This window comes from Myotis lucifugus, unplaced genomic scaffold (assembly GCF_000147115.1).
Source record: "Myotis lucifugus unplaced genomic scaffold, Myoluc2.0 scaffold_13, whole genome shotgun sequence".
NCBI classification, from domain to species: Eukaryota; Metazoa; Chordata; class Mammalia; order Chiroptera; family Vespertilionidae; genus Myotis; species Myotis lucifugus.
In genome coordinates, this window is record NW_005871061.1 from 6,284,080 (window position 1) to 6,306,119 (window position 22,040).

Genomic DNA, 22,040 nt, shown 5'->3' on the forward strand with positions numbered 1-22,040 from the left:
TTCAATGGGGACAACACCTACAATTTATTTGAGAACATCAGGAAAGGGTACTACACGACCGCAGGTGACTGCAGCCCCACTATTGTACCTGCTGAAAGGGATGCTGTAATATGAACTTGCCAAGCCGTTTTCCATAATAGATCAGGCAGCATAGCTGGTTCTAGCTGCGGGCCGAGGACCTGGTGCCTATCCCACCGAGCGGGACTGCAAGGACCGATGGCGCAGCATGACTATGGTGGCCTCCTGGAGGATTTCCACAGCTGCGCCAATGTGGAGGAGGACCTCTCCAACATTGAGCACAGCCACATCTACATCAGGACTTCACGGTGCCCAGACCCAGACAAGGTGCCCAGACCCAGAAGCGGAGGTCAGTCAGAACAGACAGAGCTGCAGCCTGCCCACGGCTGTGTGCATGAATGGCACCCAGTTGGCCCAGCTGAGCACCAAATCAAGGGTGGAGCACTGGGCCAGCACAGCCTCCATGTCACTCACAGCAAGATCCGCAGGCTATTGGCCTGTACGCAGCACTGAGGGTGAGTGCCCTTAGCCCATCTCCAAGAGCCCTGGCCAAGTGCCACCGCCCAGGTCCTCCCTAGGCTTTCTTACAACTGCTGGCCACTGTCCAGGATGGCCACCTCCAATACCCTTTATGCTGTCTGCCCCTAAGGAAGCTGAGGGGTCCTGAAGAACCCTCAGGACAGCAGGAACTGGAATCCATGCCTCCCCCTACCCCGTGATGGGACACAACCTCCTGTTGACTTTGCAATCCTGGGGCTGGGCGGTGAGCTGCAGACCTCACCCTGCACTATAGGCCTAGACTACTGGGTCTGGCTGACTTCACTTTACTTTGTTAGTGCCTCCTACACCTAGTGATGTGTTCCAATGAACTGCAGATGAGCCAGGATAGAGAGGCCTGCCCAGCACCTTGCAGGAACCACGAAGCTGCCTTGTTTTTTGTTTGTTTGTTTTTGTTTGTTTGTTTGTTTGTTGGTTGGTTCCTATTCCTCCTCCTCTCTCTCTCTCTCTCTCTCTCTCTCTCTCTAAATGTACATGGAATATGCTCCAGGATAATATTCTCCTTTACTTTCTCTCTCTCCTCCCTCCCTTCCTTTCTAAAAAATGAAACAGTTGGATTTTAGGGGGGAAATGAAATTCCAGTCTTAGGTGGTTTGACTGCTGAATTCTACCAAACAGTTAAAAGAGAATTAATGATAATTCTTCATGAACTCTTTGAAAAAAATAGAAAAGGGGGGGAACTTCCCAACTCACTTTATGAGGCCAGGGTTACCATGATAGCCAAACCAGGCAAAATATATCACAAGAGCCCAGCCAGCATGGCTCAGTGGTTGAGAGTCGACCTATGAACCAGGAGGTCATGGCCGATTCCCCATCAGGGCACATGTCCAGGTTGCGGCCTCGATCCCCAGTGTGGGGTGTACAGGAGGCATCAGATCAATGATTCTCATCATTGAGGTTTCTATCTTTCCCTCTTCCTTCCTCTCTGAAATCAATAAAAATATATTTTAAAAAAAGATATCACAAGAAAATAAAAAAGAAAGATTAGTATATTTTATGGATATGAACACAAAAATCTTCAGCAGCGATTTACAACCTTTTTCATCTCATGGCACACATAAACCAATAACTAAAATTCTGCAGCATGCCATAAAATATACATTTTACTGATGTGACAAAAATAGTTGGGGGGGACCAGGCCTGCAGGGGAGGGCAGTTGGGGCCAACCAGGCCTGCAGGGGAGGGTAGTTTGGGGTGACTGGGCTGGCAGGAGAAGGCAGTTGGGGGGGACCGGGCCTGCAGGGGAGGGCAGCTGAACATGACCGGGCCTGCAGGGGAGGGCAGTTGGAGGGGACCAGGCCTTGAGGGGAGGGCAGTTGGTGGGGACCAGGCCTGTAGGGGAGGACAGTTGGGGGCGACTGGGCCTGCAGGGGAGGGCAGGTTGGGGCGATTGGGCCAGCAGGGGAGGGCAGTTGGGGGTGATCGGGCCGGCAGGGGAGCAGTTAAGTGTTGATCAGGCTGGCAGGGGAGTGGTTAGGGGTTGATCAAGCTGGCAGGCAGAAGCGGTTAGGGGCAATCAGGCAGGCAGGCAGGTGAGCGGTTGGGAGCCAGAAGTCCTGGATTGTGAGAGGGGTGTCCGACTGCCCATTTAGGCCCAATCCCAGTGTGATTGGGCCTAAATAGGCAGTTGGACATCCCTCGAGGGGTCCCAGATTGGAGAGGGTGCAGGCTGGGCTGAGGGACACACACACACACACACACACACACACACACACCCAGTGCACAAATTTCATGGTTTAAGACGGCATTCAGACCACTATTGTTGTGTTGGCTATTGTCATTTTTTAATTTAATAAAGGAAAAGAGATCAGTGTCCCTGACTAAATAGGTAGTGTATGTTTTAAAAATTCTTTTGCACACCAGTTGAAAATCACTGCTCTACAAAATACCAGCAAAGACATCCAACAACATATAAAAAGAATTATACACCATGACCAACTGGGGTTTATCCCAGATTTGTAAGGTTGGTTTAATATCTAAAAATCAATTAATGGAATATTTCATATCAAAGGAATTAAAAAACAAAAAGCACTTGACAAGTCCCAGCCTTTCATGATAAAACACTCAGCAAACTAGAAATAGAAAGTGACTTCTTCAACCTCCTAAGGAGTGTCTACAAAAAAACATACAGCTAATAAGGGTGTCACAAAATTCACGCAAGAAGTAATTTTGATGGAAAACACAGGTTTATAATTAAAAATTGTAAATTCTTTATTGATTCATAAAGTATACAGTATAGGGTTATGTATGGAATAGCATATCGGGTAAATGGCCTCCATGGCTTTGCTGGAACATACGCACTCTTTTGTTGAAATTTTCCATGACCGTTTTGCACAAATGTGGCTGAATTTCATTGATACGGCACTCAATTTTCTCCTTCAAGGCGTGGGTGGTCGTGGGCTTGTTGGCATAAACCTTAGACTTCAAAAAACCCCAAAGAAAAAAGTCCAACGGCGTTAAATCGCATGATCTGGGCGGCCAATTCTGATCACCAAAATGGGAAATTACACAACCAGGAAATGACTCATGCAGTAATTGAATTGTTTCTCGGGCTGTATGGCATGTGGCACCGTCTTGTTGAAACCACATGCGTCCACATCCATATCTTGCAATTTAGGCACAAAAAACTGGATTATCATGTCACAGTAGCGAGCACCATTAACTGTTATTGCCTGAGCAGCTGCATTTTCAAAGAATGGTCCGATGATGCCTCCAGCCCAAAATCCGCACCAAACAGTGACACGTTGTGGATGTATTTGTTTCTCAACAATCACTCGTGGATTTTCTGAACCCCAAATGCAACAATTTTGTTGATTAACCAAGACATCAAGATGAAAATGAGCCTCATCGAAATTCAGCCACATTTATGCAAAACGGTCATGGAAAATTTCAACAAAAGAGTGCGTATGTGCCAGCAAAGCCGTGGAGGCCATTTACCTGCTATGCTATTCCATACATAACCCTATACTATATACTTTATGAATCAATAAAAAACTTACAATTTTTTATTATAAACCTGTGTTTTCTATCAAAATTACTTCTCGCGTGAATTTTGGGACACCCTTTATTACACTTAGTGGTAGAAGACTAGGTGCATTCCCTTTTACATCAAGAACAAAGCAAGGATCTCACTCTTGCCACTTCTGTTCAATATTCTACTTTAGTTTCTAGCCAGGGCATTTTGCCAAGAGAAAAAAAAACTATCCATATTTGAATTAAAGAAATAAAATATCTTTATTTTCAGATGACAAAGTGTTGTATATAGAATATTCTTAGGAATTCGCTAAGAACCTGTTAGAACTAGTAAATGAGTTCAGCAAGGTTTCAGCATTTAAGATCAATATACCAAAAATCAGTTGTATTTATATACATTTGCAGTGGACAGTCTGAAAATAAAATTAAGGAAACAATTCTATTATAATAATATAAAAACAACGTAATTACTAATAAGTTTAATGAAAGAATGTTAAATTTATAGCATGAAAACTGGAAAACAATGTTCATGGATCAGAACACTTTGCTAAGATGGCAACACTCTCCAAATTAATCTACTGATTCAATTCAGTCCCTATCAAAATTTCAGCTGACTTCTTTGTAGAAATTGAGAAGCTGATTCTAAAATTTACATAGAATTCCAGTGGGCCAAGAACAGTCAATTTTTTGACAAAGAACAATGTAGGAAGATTCATACTTCTTTATTGCAAACAGACCTCAAAGCAACTAATCACAACAGCATGATATGGGCACAAGGTTACACATATGGATCAATGGGCTAGAATTAAGAGACCAGAAGCATATTCATACATCTATAGTCAAGTGATCTTCAACAAGAGTGCTAAGACCTTTCAATGGGTTCAGAATAATCTTTTCAGCAAATGGTGCAGGAGTAATGATAATCACTTGCAAAAGAATTAAATTGAGCCCTACCTCACACTATATAAAATTCAAAATGGATCAAAGACCTAAATGTGAAAGCTAAAACAATAAAACTCTTAAAAAATATATTTGCATCACCTTGGATTTGGCAAATGATTCTTAGCTATGACACCAAAAGCATGACCAGCAACAACTACATCCTTTTGACTTCATAAATTAAAAACATGTACTTCAAAGGGTGCCATCAAGAAAATGAAAAGACAGGCCCTGGAGCCGCCCACACCCAGCCATGGTCAACCCCACTGTGTTCTTCCACCTCGCCATCTAAGGCCAAATCTTCTTGGAGCTTTCTGCAGACAAAGTTCCAAAGATGACAAAACGTTCATGCTCTGAGCACTGTGGAGAAAGGATTTGGTTATAAAGGTTCTGCTTTTACAGAATTATTCCAGGATGTATCTGCCAGGGTGGTGACTTCACACACCATAATGGCAAAGGTGGCAAGTCCATCTCTAGGGAGAAACTTGATGAGAATTTCATCCTGAAGCATACAGGTCTTGGCATCTTGTCCATGGCTAACAGGATAGTTTTATGAAATGAAAGGGGAAGATTCAGAATTATAACCAATTCCCCAAATCAGTTCATCTTCCTAGTCCCCTCCTTTCTCTATCAAAGCTCAACTTCCTAAACTGTAGTTTTCCAGACTGTTGTTTTTTGTTTTTTTTTAGAATGTTGTTTTAACTCTCTGGAAAATGGTTTTTGATGAGGTTTAGATATATTATCCATGTGACTCTTCTGATGCATTCAGATATCCTGTGATATTTTAATGCCATGTAATAAAACCTTAAATGTCAATTCCCTTGCCCCTACATTTTTGTGATAGAAGTGGGCTTATATCCTACACTACTAACATAAACTTTGCTTACAGACTGATTACCAGGTGGAATGTTAGTTCCTGTACCACAGCAATTAATGATCTTGTGATCTACCATAAATACCCAGAGCTAGGTATCTCTCATTAGCGACACTAAAGGGCTGACTTTCTAAGGTAAGAAGTTTTGTAGTCATGACTCTAACAAATTGACTTTAGTTAGGTGATCTGACAGATTGCCACATGATCCTGATTTAAGATTTAAGACAAATATGGCTCCCATTATGTGCTAGGAATGATTATAAGTGATTTATAAACATTAATCCATTTAAAACTCACACTAGTATGATGATGTATATACCCTTATTTTCATTACTTAACACATAAAGGAACTGACACACAGAGTCCAAGTTACACAGTGATGATGAAATTACTAACTTGGATTCACAACTAGACATACCAGCTCCAGCTTCACTACTACACTATCTCACCTTCAATGCAGATTGTTTTAAGACATGAATTATCTGAATGTTGGTTTTCTATGATCCAGATTAATTAGCACTGAATGATTGTCAGGGCACCAGGGGTTACCCTTGGTCAGACCCTGTATAGCATCCACATTTCAGGACCTTAATAATGGCAAAAGCTAGATCCTCAGTCACTGGCCTCAAAAAAGAACTCAAGCTGGTATGACAACACAGGGCACCGTGCTATTGGAAATGACCTTAGTCAGGTTCCACAGAGTGTTAGCCAGTAATATCTCAAGGCTAACAGATCACTCATAACTACCACAAGGAACAAAAAGAATTCTCAATCATTAGGGAAACCTTCCATCGAAGGTCAATAACAGTTCCTAAACTATGCAAGAGATTGTCTCATTTCTAAAATTATCAGCTTCATGGATGTCCATTATTAAAAGAAAATGTCCTGTATTTTAAAAATAGGTAGAGTCCTTACACTTGGTATAATCAAGAATTACTGTGCCCATTAGAGGCCCATTTTCATTTGAAGTTTCTTATTCACTCATTGAGATATGCGAGACCTTAATTAGCCATGAAACTAAAATCACTGACAGTCTTCTCAGATTGGCATTCAATACTCCTTATAGAAACTGGTTTAGAAACCTCAGACAAAAAAGTCTCAACAAACATGCAGTTTCAGTTTTAAATAGTACTTTCATGACTATTAGTAATCCTAAATTCCTAAATAGGAACTCAAAATTCAGAAAACTGTCCCAATCCAAAATAAACTGGTCTAACACTAGCTCTACATTATGATGACTCAACAGATTTAATTGTTTTCCAGGTTACTATATCCTAGAAAATTACTTGTATTTTTAACATTTTCTTATAGCTGAGGTAGCAGCTTTTTTCTTCTGAAGATCTTGCAAATTTTAATATCTTTTAAAGTCCCTCGTGTCAGATCTTACAAGCTTAACTCTCTAATAGACCAGGTCATACAAATTAATGTTAAACAAAAAGGAAAGACCAGGTGAATGTTACACTTCAATTGTCTATGACATCATGGTCTTGTGACACACAGGATGACCCACAAAAGAGGAGAGATTGATGGCACCAGCAGTGAAATCTAATTAAATACTCAGTAAAATCTGGCCAGTAAGATCCAATGAATCAAAAAAAACTCAAGATAAAAAAATCCAGTGTAATAGTCAACAACTTCTAAGACTGTTTGGACTGTAGTTAGCAGTTGCTATCTTACAAATAATTCCAATGAAGCTTAAGGCTATTTTCTCTGGTGCCACATCTGCCAAACTTAAGCCTGAGTCTTCTATGTAATTTTAATTAACTTCCTCACACTAAATTTGGGGTAAATGTCTAAAAATTATGTCATCCTATATAATAAAAGGCTTATATGCAAATAGACCAAATGGCTGAACCAGCGAACAACCAGTCGCTATGACATGCGTTGACCACCAGGAGGCGCGCGTGGAACATGGCAGGCATTGGCTGTGGCAGAATGGTGGAGCAGGTGAGCAGGGGCATCAGACCAAGGTGGGGTGCTGGTCACTGTCATCCAGCTGCCAGCCCCTATCACCCCTCACGGCTTCTTCACCTCCCCCTACTCCTGAGGGGTGATCGGGGCAGCAGCTGCCACTCACACCCACTGATGACGCTGGCCCCGCTCACACCTACTGCTGGCACCGGCCCCAATTGCTTTGCGCCGTGAGCAGGTGCGAGTGGGGTCGGCGCTGTCAGCGCGTGGGAGTGGCGGTGGCGGTGGGAGTGGGGCAGACAGGACTGGGGGCCGTGGCGGGAGGGGCTGGGTGGGGGTATGGAGGATGGGCCAAAACCCGCCCCTGTGCCCACCGCAGCCTCGCGACCCACAGTTCCTTTCAAGGTGCACGGATTCATGCACTGGGCCCCTAGTTTCTAAATAATGCACATTCATATGAAAGAAACTAATTCCAGAATCATCTTTATGATCTCAGAAATAGTGGCTAACACTGGACCATGCTTTTTCTTTGACCAAGTGAGTTTATACTGGTGAAGTTTGCAATCAGTCCATGATTTACATTGAACAAGTACCTCTCTGACTATATGTTAAATTCCAACTATAAACATCAAAATTATTTGTCATCTATCTATCTATCTATCTATCTATCTAATCTCTATGCTTCTTTATGGTAACAATATCTTTCAACAATGAAAACAAATTTTTTTTAGGTCCTCTACATAATATGGCCACAGAAAACACATCAAAAGATTGGCCTTGTCTTTTTTATTATATTAAAATTAAAATATACTTTCAAAAACCCCCAAATGGCAGAGTGTTTATTTGTCCTAAAACAGTTGCTTTATAAGTTTGTCAAATTCTTCTCTCTTCAGTATATCCTTATTTAGTATTCACTCATTTTCTATAACAACTTAGCCCTTAGCTTAGGACACATGGATATCTCACTAACTTAAAGGTAAATTCATAATAAAAACTCATACCTAAATCAAAGTGATTTTTGCTTTCACATTAGATAACCAGATCCATCATTAAAATCAAAACCCCACATTTAATTAAAAAACTGTCAGATCACCGACAACCTCAGTGTGATCAGGGACTTCCCTCTGGCCTCTGAAACTTTTGGTTAACAATAGTCCTTCATGCGTTTGGATCAAATGTATTTTTTAAAAGTATTTTTGCAAGAATACAACTGTACTAAAATGGTTTTTTAAATTTTTTATTACAGTTGACATGCAATATTATATTAGTTTCAGGTGTACAACATAGTGGTCAGACATTAATATAGCTTATGAACTGATCCCCCCAATAAGTCTAATACCCACCTGGCACCATACATAGTTATCACAATATTATTGACTATATTCCCTATGCTCTATTTTATATCCCTGTGACTATTTTGGAACAACCAATTTTTTACTTAATCCTGTCACCTTTTTCATCTAATCTCCCCAACCCGCTCCCATCTTAAAACTATCAGTCTGTTCTCTGTATCTATGAGTTTGTTTCTGCACATTTTTAAATGTTAATGTTAAAAACTATAATTTAAATGTACCCTATGTTTAAAAGACAATAAAAATAAATTATTACAAATAACTAACTCTGCACCAGAAATTTCACCTGTGAGCTACTAAAATAAAAAAATTAGTGTTCAGAAATAGGCCTCCTAAAATAACTAAATATTAAATTGTATATTATATTTCCTAACTATTATTTGATAATATTTAAAAATAATATTTAGACTTGCTATGTTTTAACTAAAATTAACAAGTGTATAAGTTTTTTTTTTAATTTCAAGCAATGCAGTCATGTGACATATTTACACAAGGTTATTCAACACATTAATTAACCTGTGTTAATTTAAATAGTACAACTAGGGAAAAAAACATTACATATACAAAGACCATGAATTCATAATAATACTCAATAAAATTTTTGGCTTTACTATATAAATTATCTCATAGGATTTGTAAAATTTTCTTTTACAGAAACCCCAAGTACAATCAGATTTCTTGCATCAACTGCTTCTAAAAGATTGGGGTAAGATTTACGAGCACAAAAGAAGAGCTTTACCAGAGATGCTCTGAGAAGGATCCTGACAAGACTTTCCTGCTTCCCCACCCACTTCAGACATTACAGGACAAGGCTTCCAGGCCTCACTGGTGAAAATCACTTATACCAGAAAATAGCCCAACAGATTGGTCAACTACTTCCAAAGTGAAGGGGACACAATGGTGCCACCAGCTGAGATGATTGTTCAGATCCTTCTGCAAAATTTCCTCAGCATCTGAGTTAACACAAAGCTGCCCTGTTCAGACAGAACCCATCTCACCTTGGAGAACTAATATTCAAGCTTGTGAACTGTGTCCCTGGGAACTGACAAATTCCATTTTCTGCTGAACTGGTTTTTAAGAACTGAGGCAGGGCTTAGAATTGAGAGATACAGATACACTGCTTCTCAATTTCAACCAAGGTGTCGGCACATCTTTCCACTGTGGGATAGACTTCTAGACTGTGGCTAAAATTAATTCTCTTAACAATAATCTACTTAACTGATTCCCTTTATTCTTCATATTTAATGTTAATAGGCTTATTTACCATTTAATGTTCTGAGAACTTACAAAGTTAGGTTGTTAACTAGATCATTATTATTTGGTTGATAAGGTGTTCTTCCATTGCTGTTACTGCATTTTTTTTCCTGGTTACAGAGGCTCCATACTAGGGGATGAATAACACAAGCGTATTATCTCAGACTTAAAATTTAAGTCTAAAGTTATTTTTGTCGTAAGGACTTAATATTCCTGTAATTATATTTAATACTGCTATTTGTTGTTGTTGTTGTTGTTAACTAATTCCACTCTCTTGCTACAAAGATGTCTTTAGCTAAGTGGTGTTGCCCTGATTGTAAAGAGCCATGTCTCCCCACTCTGGCTCTAGGTCATTGGCTGTTACAGACTAGACTAGTTCAAAATGATTATTCTGAATGTGACCTAGATCGGATGTTTAGAGCTAGTTTTTGCCCTCACTGTCATTACTCAATTGAAGGCCTCACTCAGCCTCCTTTTCCCATTGAGTGGGCTCCCTCAAATTTTACCAGGTGGACACATGAGAAGGCCTTCCATCCCATTTACCACGGCCCTCCGCTGGTTAGGAAAAAAATATATCAATCCAAACTGGCTGCATTTAATGCTGCATTGCAGTTTATTTTGTCCACGACTAATAATTTCTTAGACCAGAGACTCGGTGGTTATATTGAAATGGCATCTGAAAGAGAAATAACTGTAACGACTTCTTCAATTCCTTTATTGGATGACTCTGTTCCTGAGAGTTCAGTCATGGAAGACCATGATGACTTTATTTCTGAGGAGCTTTTCATAGAGAAACCAAACTAGTTTTAGGTAGCGCTCTTATTCTGTCATCTAGCTAATTCTAGCTAAGACCATTGCCTCTTCCTACATTCATAAGTCTAATGTTATGTTTCCAATTACTGAGGTTAAAGATGTAATCCAGGTGTAGTCCCTAGAATTCCATTGAAAAGTTATCACAGCACTGTCTTAATAATTATACCTTAACATGATGCAAAGTGAAAAGGACAGTATACTTTTATCAATTGCTGTAAATTTGTCCTTAGAGCTTTGCACACTGTTTTAAATAAATATAATTTCCTGGGGCGGGAGGTGGGGGTGGGGGTGGGTTGGAGGGGGTTACTGGGGAGAAAAAGGAAACACATATAATACTTTAAACAATATTTAAAAATATGTATAGTTTTCTCCGAATTATTTTAGAGCTTAATATGTGGTTTATGTACATCAGCTTCACTAAACTGTCTATAAACATATAAAAAGCTTTATCACTTGGACATAGTTTAACATAATTCCTATTTACTTCTCATATTCCCAAGGATTATTCCCTTAATGCTAAATATAGCACTGTAGGACCAGATCATTTAAATCTCCTAAACGTCTTTCTCAAATACAATGGCTTAAATTGAATAGAGTACATACCTTACTTATATCAGTAGTTTTAGTTTGTATGTTCAAACCAAAGAAGGTGACCAAAACATCACAAGTGTAATCATTGTGGTAGACATTATGGGAAGCAACGGGAAAGGATTTGGACATATAAGTGAATTCCAAATAAAAAGACTAATAATATATTTCTGATCCTTACAAATACGAAGATTTTTTTTGTTTTATTCATACTACTTTTAGGAGAAAGAAAAAAACAACTTCCCCATTTCTATCTCAATATATTTACCCTCAATAATTCAACTGTTTAGATATAATTTTTCTAGAAAGTTCTTCAGAATTTTATTTTAATCCTATGGGAGAAGTTTCTTATCATTTATAAGGACCCCATGAGATGTACCATCATGTGACTATTGTGTCTTATTATGTTGTTTCAAAGCTTTCTTTATATTTATTATCAAAGTTGTTCTTGCCTATAAAATAAACATTTGATTACAGATGAATTACCAGTGGAGAGTGATGAATAATTTTTCTTTTCATGTAAAGTATTTCTGGCCATCAAAATCTTTAGATTCATTCATTGTGCTTCCATTTAGTATAAATGAAGATAATGTGCCACAATCCATAATATTCCTTCCCTCCCCCCCCATTCATTTACTTGACAAATACTTGAGTGGCTACTCTGCATCAGGCATAAATATAAGTACTAGAGATACAGTGTCAAGCAAAAACATGCACAGTCCATATCCTCATGGTATTTAAAAATGTAGATGGTTGAGACAAACAATATTAAAGGAGTGACACAAATTAAAGCAAAGTTCCAACTCAGATTATGTCTAGACTTGAATTTCAGGCAGTTTGGAGAGCATTTAATGGTGAATTTGGCCCAGGCAGTGACACTGAGATGACATCTGAAGGATATACAGGAATAGGGTGACTAAGTGAGGGAAGAACATTCTATGCAGAAGTCATGTGCATAAGACAAAAGATAGAGGGGGAAAAAGATGATAAGCTAGGGATAGGACCATTGTGGTTTGATTATGCTATAACATGACATTGGACAGCTAGATAGAAACCAAACCATTTTGGAACTTCAGACCTCATGCCGCATTTCTGCCTTGATCCTAAGAGCAAAGAGAAGCCAAAAATCATCCTTAGACCATTCTTCTGGATGTCATGGCTGACATAATTGCACATTAAAGTGACAATGCTCTTCTGAAGTCTTTCAGGAAAATCTCTGGGAGATTGACCAAGTTTAACACTTTGAAAAATGACAAAGGCAAATGATTACATAAGCACTTGCTCTTGAGGTACTGTTCTAAATGCTTCACGTACATTAATTTAATCTTCCCAACAGTACACTGAGGTAGATCCTGTAAACATCACCAGTTCATGGATGAGGAAACAAAAGCACAGAGACCTTCAGTAACTGGTCCAAGTTTAAGTTGTAAAACTGAGATCTGAACCTAGGTTGTTTGCCTCCCGGCACTCTGTTTTTAAGCATGATGCTTTTGATGACCCTCTGTCTGCTGGCACTACTATTCAGCAATACTAAAATATTCCCTAGTTCCAGCATGTTGTGTATCTAGTAAGATGGAAAATCCCACCTCTGCTTTTTGCACTACATCATGATGATGACACTGCTCATCACTCAATAACAGCAATCATCCTGTTCCAATTCCTCCTCCTATATTCTAGAACACTAAAACCTGGTTTCCTTAAATTTATGGGCATTGAAAGACAGAGATTCAACTAGAATTTTCTATAGACAATGTAACATAGGGTGAAATGATATTATGCTATGTGGTCTTGATAAAATTTTAAACTGTTAATTACATAGTTTTCAGCCAAAGGAGATTTTAGGCAATTATTTGGGGAATATAGACACTTCTTTTTTTTTTCCATTGTCATTCCTCCCTTTTTATCCCCTGTAAAACTATTCATTGTTTAACTAAACTAAGCACAATGTGCTGTTCAGTGAGGAACAATCTATCAGGAAAACATCCATAAGAATAAAAACTAGCCTAGCCGGCATGGCTCAGTGGTTGAGTGTTGACCTATGAACCAGGAAGTCACGGTCAGGGCATATGCCCAGTGTAGGGCATGCAGGCGGCAGTCAATTAATGATTTTCTCTCATCATTGATGTTTGTATCTCTCTCTTCCTTCCTCTCTGAAATCAATAAAAATATATTTTTTAAAAACTAGACCATTTGCATTGAGTAAAGCAAAAAACAGTTTGGCCCTTGCTGGTGTGGCTCAGTTGGTTGAGCGTTGTCCCATGCAGTTCAATTCCCAGTCAGGGCTCGATCTCCATTAGGGGGCATGAAGGAGGCAGCCAATGCCAGTTTCTCTCTCACATAGATGTTTCTCTCTCTCCCTCTTCCTTCCTCTCTTTCTAAGATCAATTAAAGAAACACATATTGATTAAAAAAACAGTTTGGAATATCATATGGAATTAAAACCAGTTAAGGGACCTAAAGCATATTTCACAGCACCAGTGTCTTCTTTATATCTTGTTTATTTTTTATAGTAAATTGAGATTGTAGAAAAATTCTGGGTATATTGATCAAAGACACATTATTTATATTCTCTTTATGGTGACTACTTGACAGTACAGATACATTAATGAATAAATAAATATTACTTGATCAACTACTATGTGCCCAGCATAGTAGTTGCCTATGAAGTTTATGATTTGAGCAAAGGGGTAATATGTACGAAAATGTAAATAAGTTCAGTTTGAGACACTATATGCAGAGATTCATAATTACCAAGAGATCCTTTTAGGAAGTTTGAGTGGACATGCAGGATATTATCTGAAGTTCTGGGCACAGTTAGGGACATGGCTGTCTAGAAGGCTATGAAATCTATGTATCTCCAGAACAGCTTTTTATATATGAAGAGAAGGCCAAAACCTGGAAGATCTCAAAACTAGGTTTCCTTGGAGTTGGTGATCTGATCATAAAAGCAAAGTAGTGTGGTGAAAATAACATCAGGCTGGGCCCTGGTCAGTGTGGCTCAGTTGGTTAGAGAGTCATCCTGCACACCAAAAGGTGGCGGTCAGGGCACATACGTAGGTTGTGGGTTTGATCCCCAGGAGGCAATGAATTGAGAATATTTCTCACATCGATATTTCTCTCCCTCATCCTCCCCCTCTCCCTTCCTCTCTCTCTAAAATCAATAAAACCATATCCTTGGGTGAGGATTAAAAAAAGAGGAAGAATAAGAAAGAAAATAGTATCAGACTGGGAACTTGAAAACTGAGTTCTAGTTCTTGTTCTTTACTAAGTAATATGGGACCCTGCATGGATTACTTAACTCTTCTGCGATTTTTTGTTCCTCATTTATAAAGAGGTGCTAGGGAGAGAAAAGACATGTTAAAAATAGATGACTTCTTTCCGGAAATAAACTTATATTATTCAAAAACACAAATGGTGGTATTTCTGTTATTCCAAATACCAGTAGGTGGGACTTGCCAGGGCCACTGTGCTCAGCAGCACCAACTCTACACTGTACAGCGAAAAGGAAAGCCATTCACACGGACTGATTGACATTGCTGAGCTACTCTGCAGAAGCAGTTTAGATGTCAGCTGATGAAACCACACACACACCAAGAATATATGAAAAAGTTTATTAAATATGAAGCTTTTGAGAGAGAGCAGGGGGCTCCCAAGCTGGCCTAAAAATGGCTTGAGAGATCAAGAAAAGGAGATTGGCTTGGTTGTTTTTATGTGACTAGTGGTTGAGGTCATGGTTAGGGTAGAAAAATAAAGCATATATAAATTGGTTCAGTAACAATAGCAAGGTAATACCATATTTTACCAAATCGAGAATGCCATGTAAGACGCATTGTATTTTTATACCAAGAAAGAAAAAAAAAGATTCTACCTATTAAACTCTGCCATAACATCAACTTTCAAAGGCCATTTTTATTTCAGAGATGCTGAAATGTGACAAAATAATCAATGATATATCCTGAAATCTTATTGAGTATTTTTTTCTGTGAACATTTTTTTAGTTAGCAACATTCATGTAAAGGAACTCTGTACTCAATCCAGAATAAGATTTGCTATTTGAGGCACCATATGTTTCTTATTAAAGTCATATATCCTGCAAATGTATATATTTACAATGTTTAAAATGACTTTTTTTTAGCATGAACAACAAAGAGTCATAATATGGCTTCATTGTGTATGTTGAAAATCTTGCCCCCCCCCATTAGCTAATATTTGTTTTTCAGACAATTACTTCTGAATAGACTGCTTGAATTTGCTCTAGCTAGTTTGAGCATCCTCTTTTCTATATTTTCTGTATGAAATTGCAACGCATGCTTTCTATGCCTCCTAGTCCTTAGAAGTACAGGGAGAAGCAAGAAGCATGTAGGTTATGGCAAAAGTTCACTCATTATGAACTGATTATTTACAGGTCAGGGTTGGGGTCTGAAGCAAAGAAAACATGACAGGAAGTAATGAGAGATGTTAAATCTTCTCTCAAGAATTCTCAGACTGGGCCCCCTTTCTCTTAACGAGGAGGCTCCCAGCAGACGCAGATCTCTGTGAGTCCATGACTGGAAAGACCATCATCCTCGAGGTTGAGCCCAGCAACACCACCAAATACGTCAACGCTAATATCCAAGTCCAGGAGGGCATCCCACCTGACCAGCAGCGTCTGGCTTTTGCGGGCAAACAATTGGAGGATGGTGGCACTCTGGCAGAATACATCTATAAAGCGTCCGCCCTGCACTTGGGACTTCCTCTGCAGGGTGGCATCATGGAGCCCTCCCTCCGCCAGCTCATCCAGAAGTACTAGTAAGTATAACTGCGACAAGATGATCTGCTGCAAGTGTTGGGCCATTTGCCTGCACCCCCACACTATCAACAAGTATGGCCACACCAGCAACCTGTGCCCCAAGAATGTCAAGCAAGGTCCCTCCATCACTTCCTGGGCTGCAGGGTGGCCCTGGAGCCTCAATAAAATTTCTCTTTTGTTGACTGGAGCAGTTAAAAAAGAAGAAGAATTCTTAGACTGAATCTCAAATTTATGATACTCACTGAAGTCCTCTGCAGTGACCACTAGGGAGTATGGCTCCGAAACACCGTATGTTCTCTTCAAAATAACCAGGGTAGAGCTTACCTGTTCCCTGGCCCAGGGCCATTAGGTTGCAATCTATAAGTAAATGACCATGTTTTAAAAAATTAATTTGGGAAGGGATTGGTTTTTAGATATTGATGTGCAATGTACATTTCATAGTTGTTGTTTTTTTTAATGTAAATAGTGAATCCCCTTGGCCCTAAGGAAGACCTAACCCACAAAGAGAAATTTTAAAAAATAACTGCCTCACAGATATACTTGGAAGGAAAATATGACAGTATTCACTTCATGTCTTTAGTGTAGGATACATAACATTTTCCAGAATTATCTTTCCCTTTCTCAAAAATATACTCTCATGTGACTGTTAGAGAGAAGAAAAATATAAAAATAACCCATTTGAATATTACTTCTTTTGCATATTACATATGCAATCTCTTTTCTCTTTCTCCTGGTGGCCGATATTGTTTAGGTTGGAACTATACCTTCTCCTTTTGGGAAAAACCTCAGTTCCACTTTTTTCACCTCTTTCTTCTGATTCCCTCACACATCTCCCTTTTGGCAACCATCTGCTTGTTCTCTACATCTATGGGTCTGTTTCTATTTTACTTTATTTGTTTTGCTTTGTTAGATTCCACATATAAGTGAAACCATAGAGTATTTGTCTTTCTCCATCTCACTTATTTCACTTAATGCAATACCCTGTAGGTCCACCCATGTTGTCAGAAATGGCAAGATTTCATTATTATTTCTGTATAATATTCCATTGTATATATAGATATAGACATATAAATAGATAGATATAGCTATAGGGATAGATACCACTTCTTTGTCCATTCATCTATTGATGGACATCTAGGTTGCTTCCAATCTTTGATATTGTAAATAATGCTGCAATGAACATAAGGGTGCATATATCTTTTAAAATTGATGTTTTTGTTTTCTTTGGATAAATACCCAGTAGTAGAATTTCTGGGTCATATGGTAGTTCTATTTTTAATTTTTTGAGGAATCTCTCCATACTGCTTTCCATAGTGTCTACACCAATTTGAAGTCCCACCAATAGTGCACAAGGGTTCACTTTTCTCCACACCCTCTCCAACATGTTATTTGTTGAGTCTTTGATAATAGCCATTCTGACTGGCATGATATGATATGCAAGTGAGATACATGCCCTTGACTGGAATCTAACCTGGGACCCTTCATGTCTGTGGGCCAATGCTCCATCCACTGAGAAAAACCAGCTAAGGTGTACTGGTGGGGTTTTTTTTAGTTTAATCAAGAGAATTTTATCTTATTTTTAATTATTGTTGACATTTAATATTATTTTATATTAGTTTCAGGTGTACAGCATAGTTGTTAGACATTTGCATAATCTACAAAGTGATCCTCCAGATAATTCTAGTACCCATCTGACACCATATATAATAATTGCAATATTATTGACTACTAGAGCCTGGTGCACGACATTTGTGCACTTCAGGGGGGGTCCCAAAGCCTGGCCTGTGCCCTCTCGCAGTCCGGGACCCCTGGAGGGATGTCCGCCTGCAGGCTTAGGGGTCCTTAGCGCTGCTGTGGAGGGAGAGGCTCCCGCCACTGCCGCTGGGCTCGCCAGCGGTGAGCCTGGCTTTTGGCTGAGTGGTGCTCCCCCTGTGGGAGCACACTGACCACCAGGGGGCAGCTCCTGCATTGAGTGTCTGCCCCCTGATGATCAGTGCACATTATAGTGACTGGTCATTCTGCTGTTTGGTTGATTTGCATATTAGGGTTTTATTATATAGGATTTCCTATGTTGTACTTTATATCCCCTTGAATATTCTATAACTACCAATTTGCACTTCTTAATCCCTTCACCTTTGTCACCCATCCTCCAGCTCCCCTCCCATCTGTCATCCATTAGTCTGTTCTCTGTATTTGAGTCTGTTTCTATTTTGTTTGGTGCCAGATGGGTACTAGACTTATCGGGGTGATCACTTCTTAGTCATATAAATGTCTAATCACTGGGTTATACAGTTGAAATTAATATAATATTATACACTACTGTGATTGAAAACTAAAAAATTATTTAAAAGGAAAAGAAGAAGTAAAAGAATGCGAAAAAAGGAAATTAGCAACATTTTTCTTTGCAGCAACATAAGAATGCTACTCTACTGCTCATTTACTGCTGTTCCATGCATACAAATGTCTCTTTTTGAAGAGTTGAATCATGATATTGCAAGCATGAAATAATTGTCCCTTAATGAATCTTATTCTTTTAGAATTTTACTGAAAAGCAACTTATACTACTGCTATCCCTAAAGCAACACAAAATCGCTTGTTTGGTTAAAGACCACTAAGTTGGGGTGTTTTGTTCTCTGGAGTTCAATTGCTGCTGTGTTCATTTTTTAATAAAACATGCCAAAGTTAAAAACAGCATGGCCACAGGAGAAGCATTAGAGAGCACTGCACAGCTGAAAGTAAATTAAAAAAAATGTGAGCACAACATGATGCTAAAGCCCTCAGTGCCTGTGCAGACTCTGTGCCGTGCCTGCAGGTCAAGGCCAACCCCTTTCAGCCTGGCAGGTCCCCTATTCAAATTGAGAAATGAGTCTCCTGTGATGTCACCTAGAAATGCCATCGCCCTTCACTCAAGAAAAAGCACATTTACCTCTTTGCTGCAATTTTTTTATTAAAAAAGAATGTATGGTGTGTGTGTGTGTGTGGTAAGTTGCTCTCAAGCAATCATTAAAAATAACTCAGAATTAGCTATATCAGAGTGTAGTGAATAAATGTATCAAGAGATTGCATATAGGTCAATTTTTTAGTCCTGTCTTTCCACAGTGTTTATGAGGGAACAACATACAAATAAACAGTGTTTTATATAAGGTGAGACTCATTAGGTAGAATATACAGCAGCCTTTTTATAATTTGAGTTGCACAAAGAAAGATTTATCTTCCACTAGAGGCCCGGTGCACGAAATTAGTGCATGGGTAGGGTCCCTAGGCCCTGGCCGGCAATCAGGGCTGATCAGGGCCTTCTGGCTGCTGGCCAGGGCCTTCCTTCATTCCATGCTGCCCCCTCATGGTCAGCGCATGTCATAGTGAGTGATTGAACTCCCAGTCTCCTGGTCAAACTCCCAAGGGACACTTTGTATATTAGCCATATATATATATATATATATATATATATATATATATATATATATATATATTTCCCCCTCATGATTTTAAAATATATTATTATTATTGATTTCAGAGATAGGAAGAGAGAGGAGATAGAGAAACGTCAATGATGAGAGAGAATCATTGGTTGGCTGCCTCCTGGATGCCCCACACTGGGGATCAAGCCCACAACCTGAGCATGTGCCCTGACCAGGGATTGAATCATGACCTCCTGGTTCATGGGTCAATGCTCAAACACTGAGCCATGCTGGACCGACACCCCTCATGATTTTGTTTATTAGCATTGCTGTGGTGACTTAGAATTTTCATATATTCTGAAGCACTGAAAGTTCAGGTCAAAATGCAAACCATATCAAATATGGGAACTATTTAAAGCAACTATAAACATTAATTTACCTGGAATAAGTTTTGCTTTCCAAAATGGCGCAGAAGATAAATCTTTATTGATGAAGGAAAAAAGTGAGCCCCATAACCTGGGTCAAGTGTTTTAAGTTAGGTTTGTGGAGGTGTGTGTGTGTGGGGGGGGGGAAGATTAAAAGGAAACCGCTCCTACTTAACAATGTCACTGAAGGTTAATCTTAAATGTATATGTGTTAAAAGTAAGGTTCAGAATTAGATAATTCCCAGGTTTGCTAGATGATCTATGACTTTAACTGGAAAGAGCAGTTAAAGGCCAAAATACTCCAGGGGGAAAAGTTATAGCTCCTCAGAGTGAAAGGCTAAAATTGGGGACTGAGAAATCAGTAAATGAAATGGGAATTTCCTAACTGATCATAAACCTATCCTTAACCTACAACAGCGATTTTCAACCTTTTTCATCTCATGGCACATATAAACTAATCACTAAAATTATGTGGCACACCAAAAATATATTTTGCTAATCTGAAACACACAAAAAATAGGTATAATTTTGATTCATTCAGATCACAGAGCTACACTGAGTGGCCAGATTATTAGACCACCTGATGTTTGTAGGCAAATTAGCTATAATTTCGCGCTGAAGTTGCTAGAGGGCCAGACTATTATAAATATGTGGATCAATGTTCCATATGTGTAGAACAACGTTCTGAAGATGTCTTCTCCAGTTCCTACTCCCCTCCCCCTGTCCCCCAGCTTTGCCTACCTCCAGCCAGTTCCTGCTCCTTCACCACACTGTTATCTGTGTCCATGGACTATGCATATATGTTCTTTGGACAATTCCTTCACCTTCTTTCATCCAGTCCCCCTTGGCCCCTCCCCTCTGACACTCTGACATGGGTGTACAATCTGACAGCTGTCAATCTGTTCCATGTATCCATGCCTGTAGACCTAATTTGTTTGTTAGTTTATTTTGTTCATTAGATTCCACATGTAAGTGAGTTCATATGGTATTTGTCTTTCTGACTGGCTTCTTTCACTTAGCACAATAATGTCCTATGGTAATTCCATGTTTAATTTTTTGAGGAACCACTACGCCATTTTTGACAGAAGTTGTACCATTTTACATTTCCATTAGCAATGCACAAGGACTCTAACCCTCACCAGGAGTGGTTATTTTCTTTCTTTTGTTGTTTTTGTTTTGGTAGCAGCTATCCTAATGAGTGTAAAGTAGCTTCTCATTGAGGTTTTGATTTGCATTTTCCTAATGATTAATAATGTTGTGCATGTTTTCATGTGCTTACTGGCCACTTCCATATTTTCTTTGTTGAAATTCAAGTCCTTTGTCCATTTTAAAATCATATTGTTATTTTGTTGTTGAGTATAAGGATTTTCTTATATATTCTGAATATTAACTTATTATCAGATCCTTGATTTGCAAATATTTTCTGCGATTCTACAGGTTGCCTTTTCAATCTGTTGATAGTGTCCTTTGATGTGCCAAACTATTTAATTTTTATAAAGTGCAATTTATCTACTGTTTTCTTTTGTGGCTTGTGCTTTTGATGTAATATCCAAGAAATAATCACTAAATCCAATGTTATGAAACCTTTTCCCTAAGTTTCTTTTCTAAGAGTTTTATAGTTTTAGCTCTTACATTTATGTCTTTGAACTATTTTGAGTTAATTTTTGTATAAGCTTTACTTCTCATGTACTCTAGTTGAGAAAATTACTTGGGAATGTTGTAATGATTAGACAGTAGTATGTTTTGGACCTTATGCTCAGCACATTTATGATCTCATTTAATCCTCAAAATTGTCTTATTAGATAAACACTATATGTCTCCATTTTGGAAAAGCAGAAAGAGGTTCAGAAAGGGAAGATAACTGATCAAAAGTCACAAACCTACTAAGTGCCAGAACTGTGATTCAAGCCATTTCTGTTTTACCACTAAAACCACACACACACACACACACACACACACACACACACACACACATATATATATATATATACAATTGTGTATAATCACACATTTTTTTCAGCTATACCTGTATTTTATTTTACTTTTTAATATAATAGTGTTATAGGACATTTATTTTTTTAATTGCACAAAGGTATTTATGTGCAGGGTACAGAGTGACACTGGACAGATCAAGAAGCATGATAGAAA

General features: G+C 38.8%; 1 pseudogene; it reads left to right on the forward strand.

Annotated features, from left to right (window-relative positions):
* The first annotated feature begins 216 nt into the window (after positions 1-216).
* On the forward strand, positions 217-16,289 carry LOC102423438 (annotated as a pseudogene).
* The last annotated feature ends 5,751 nt before the right edge of the window (positions 16,290-22,040 follow it).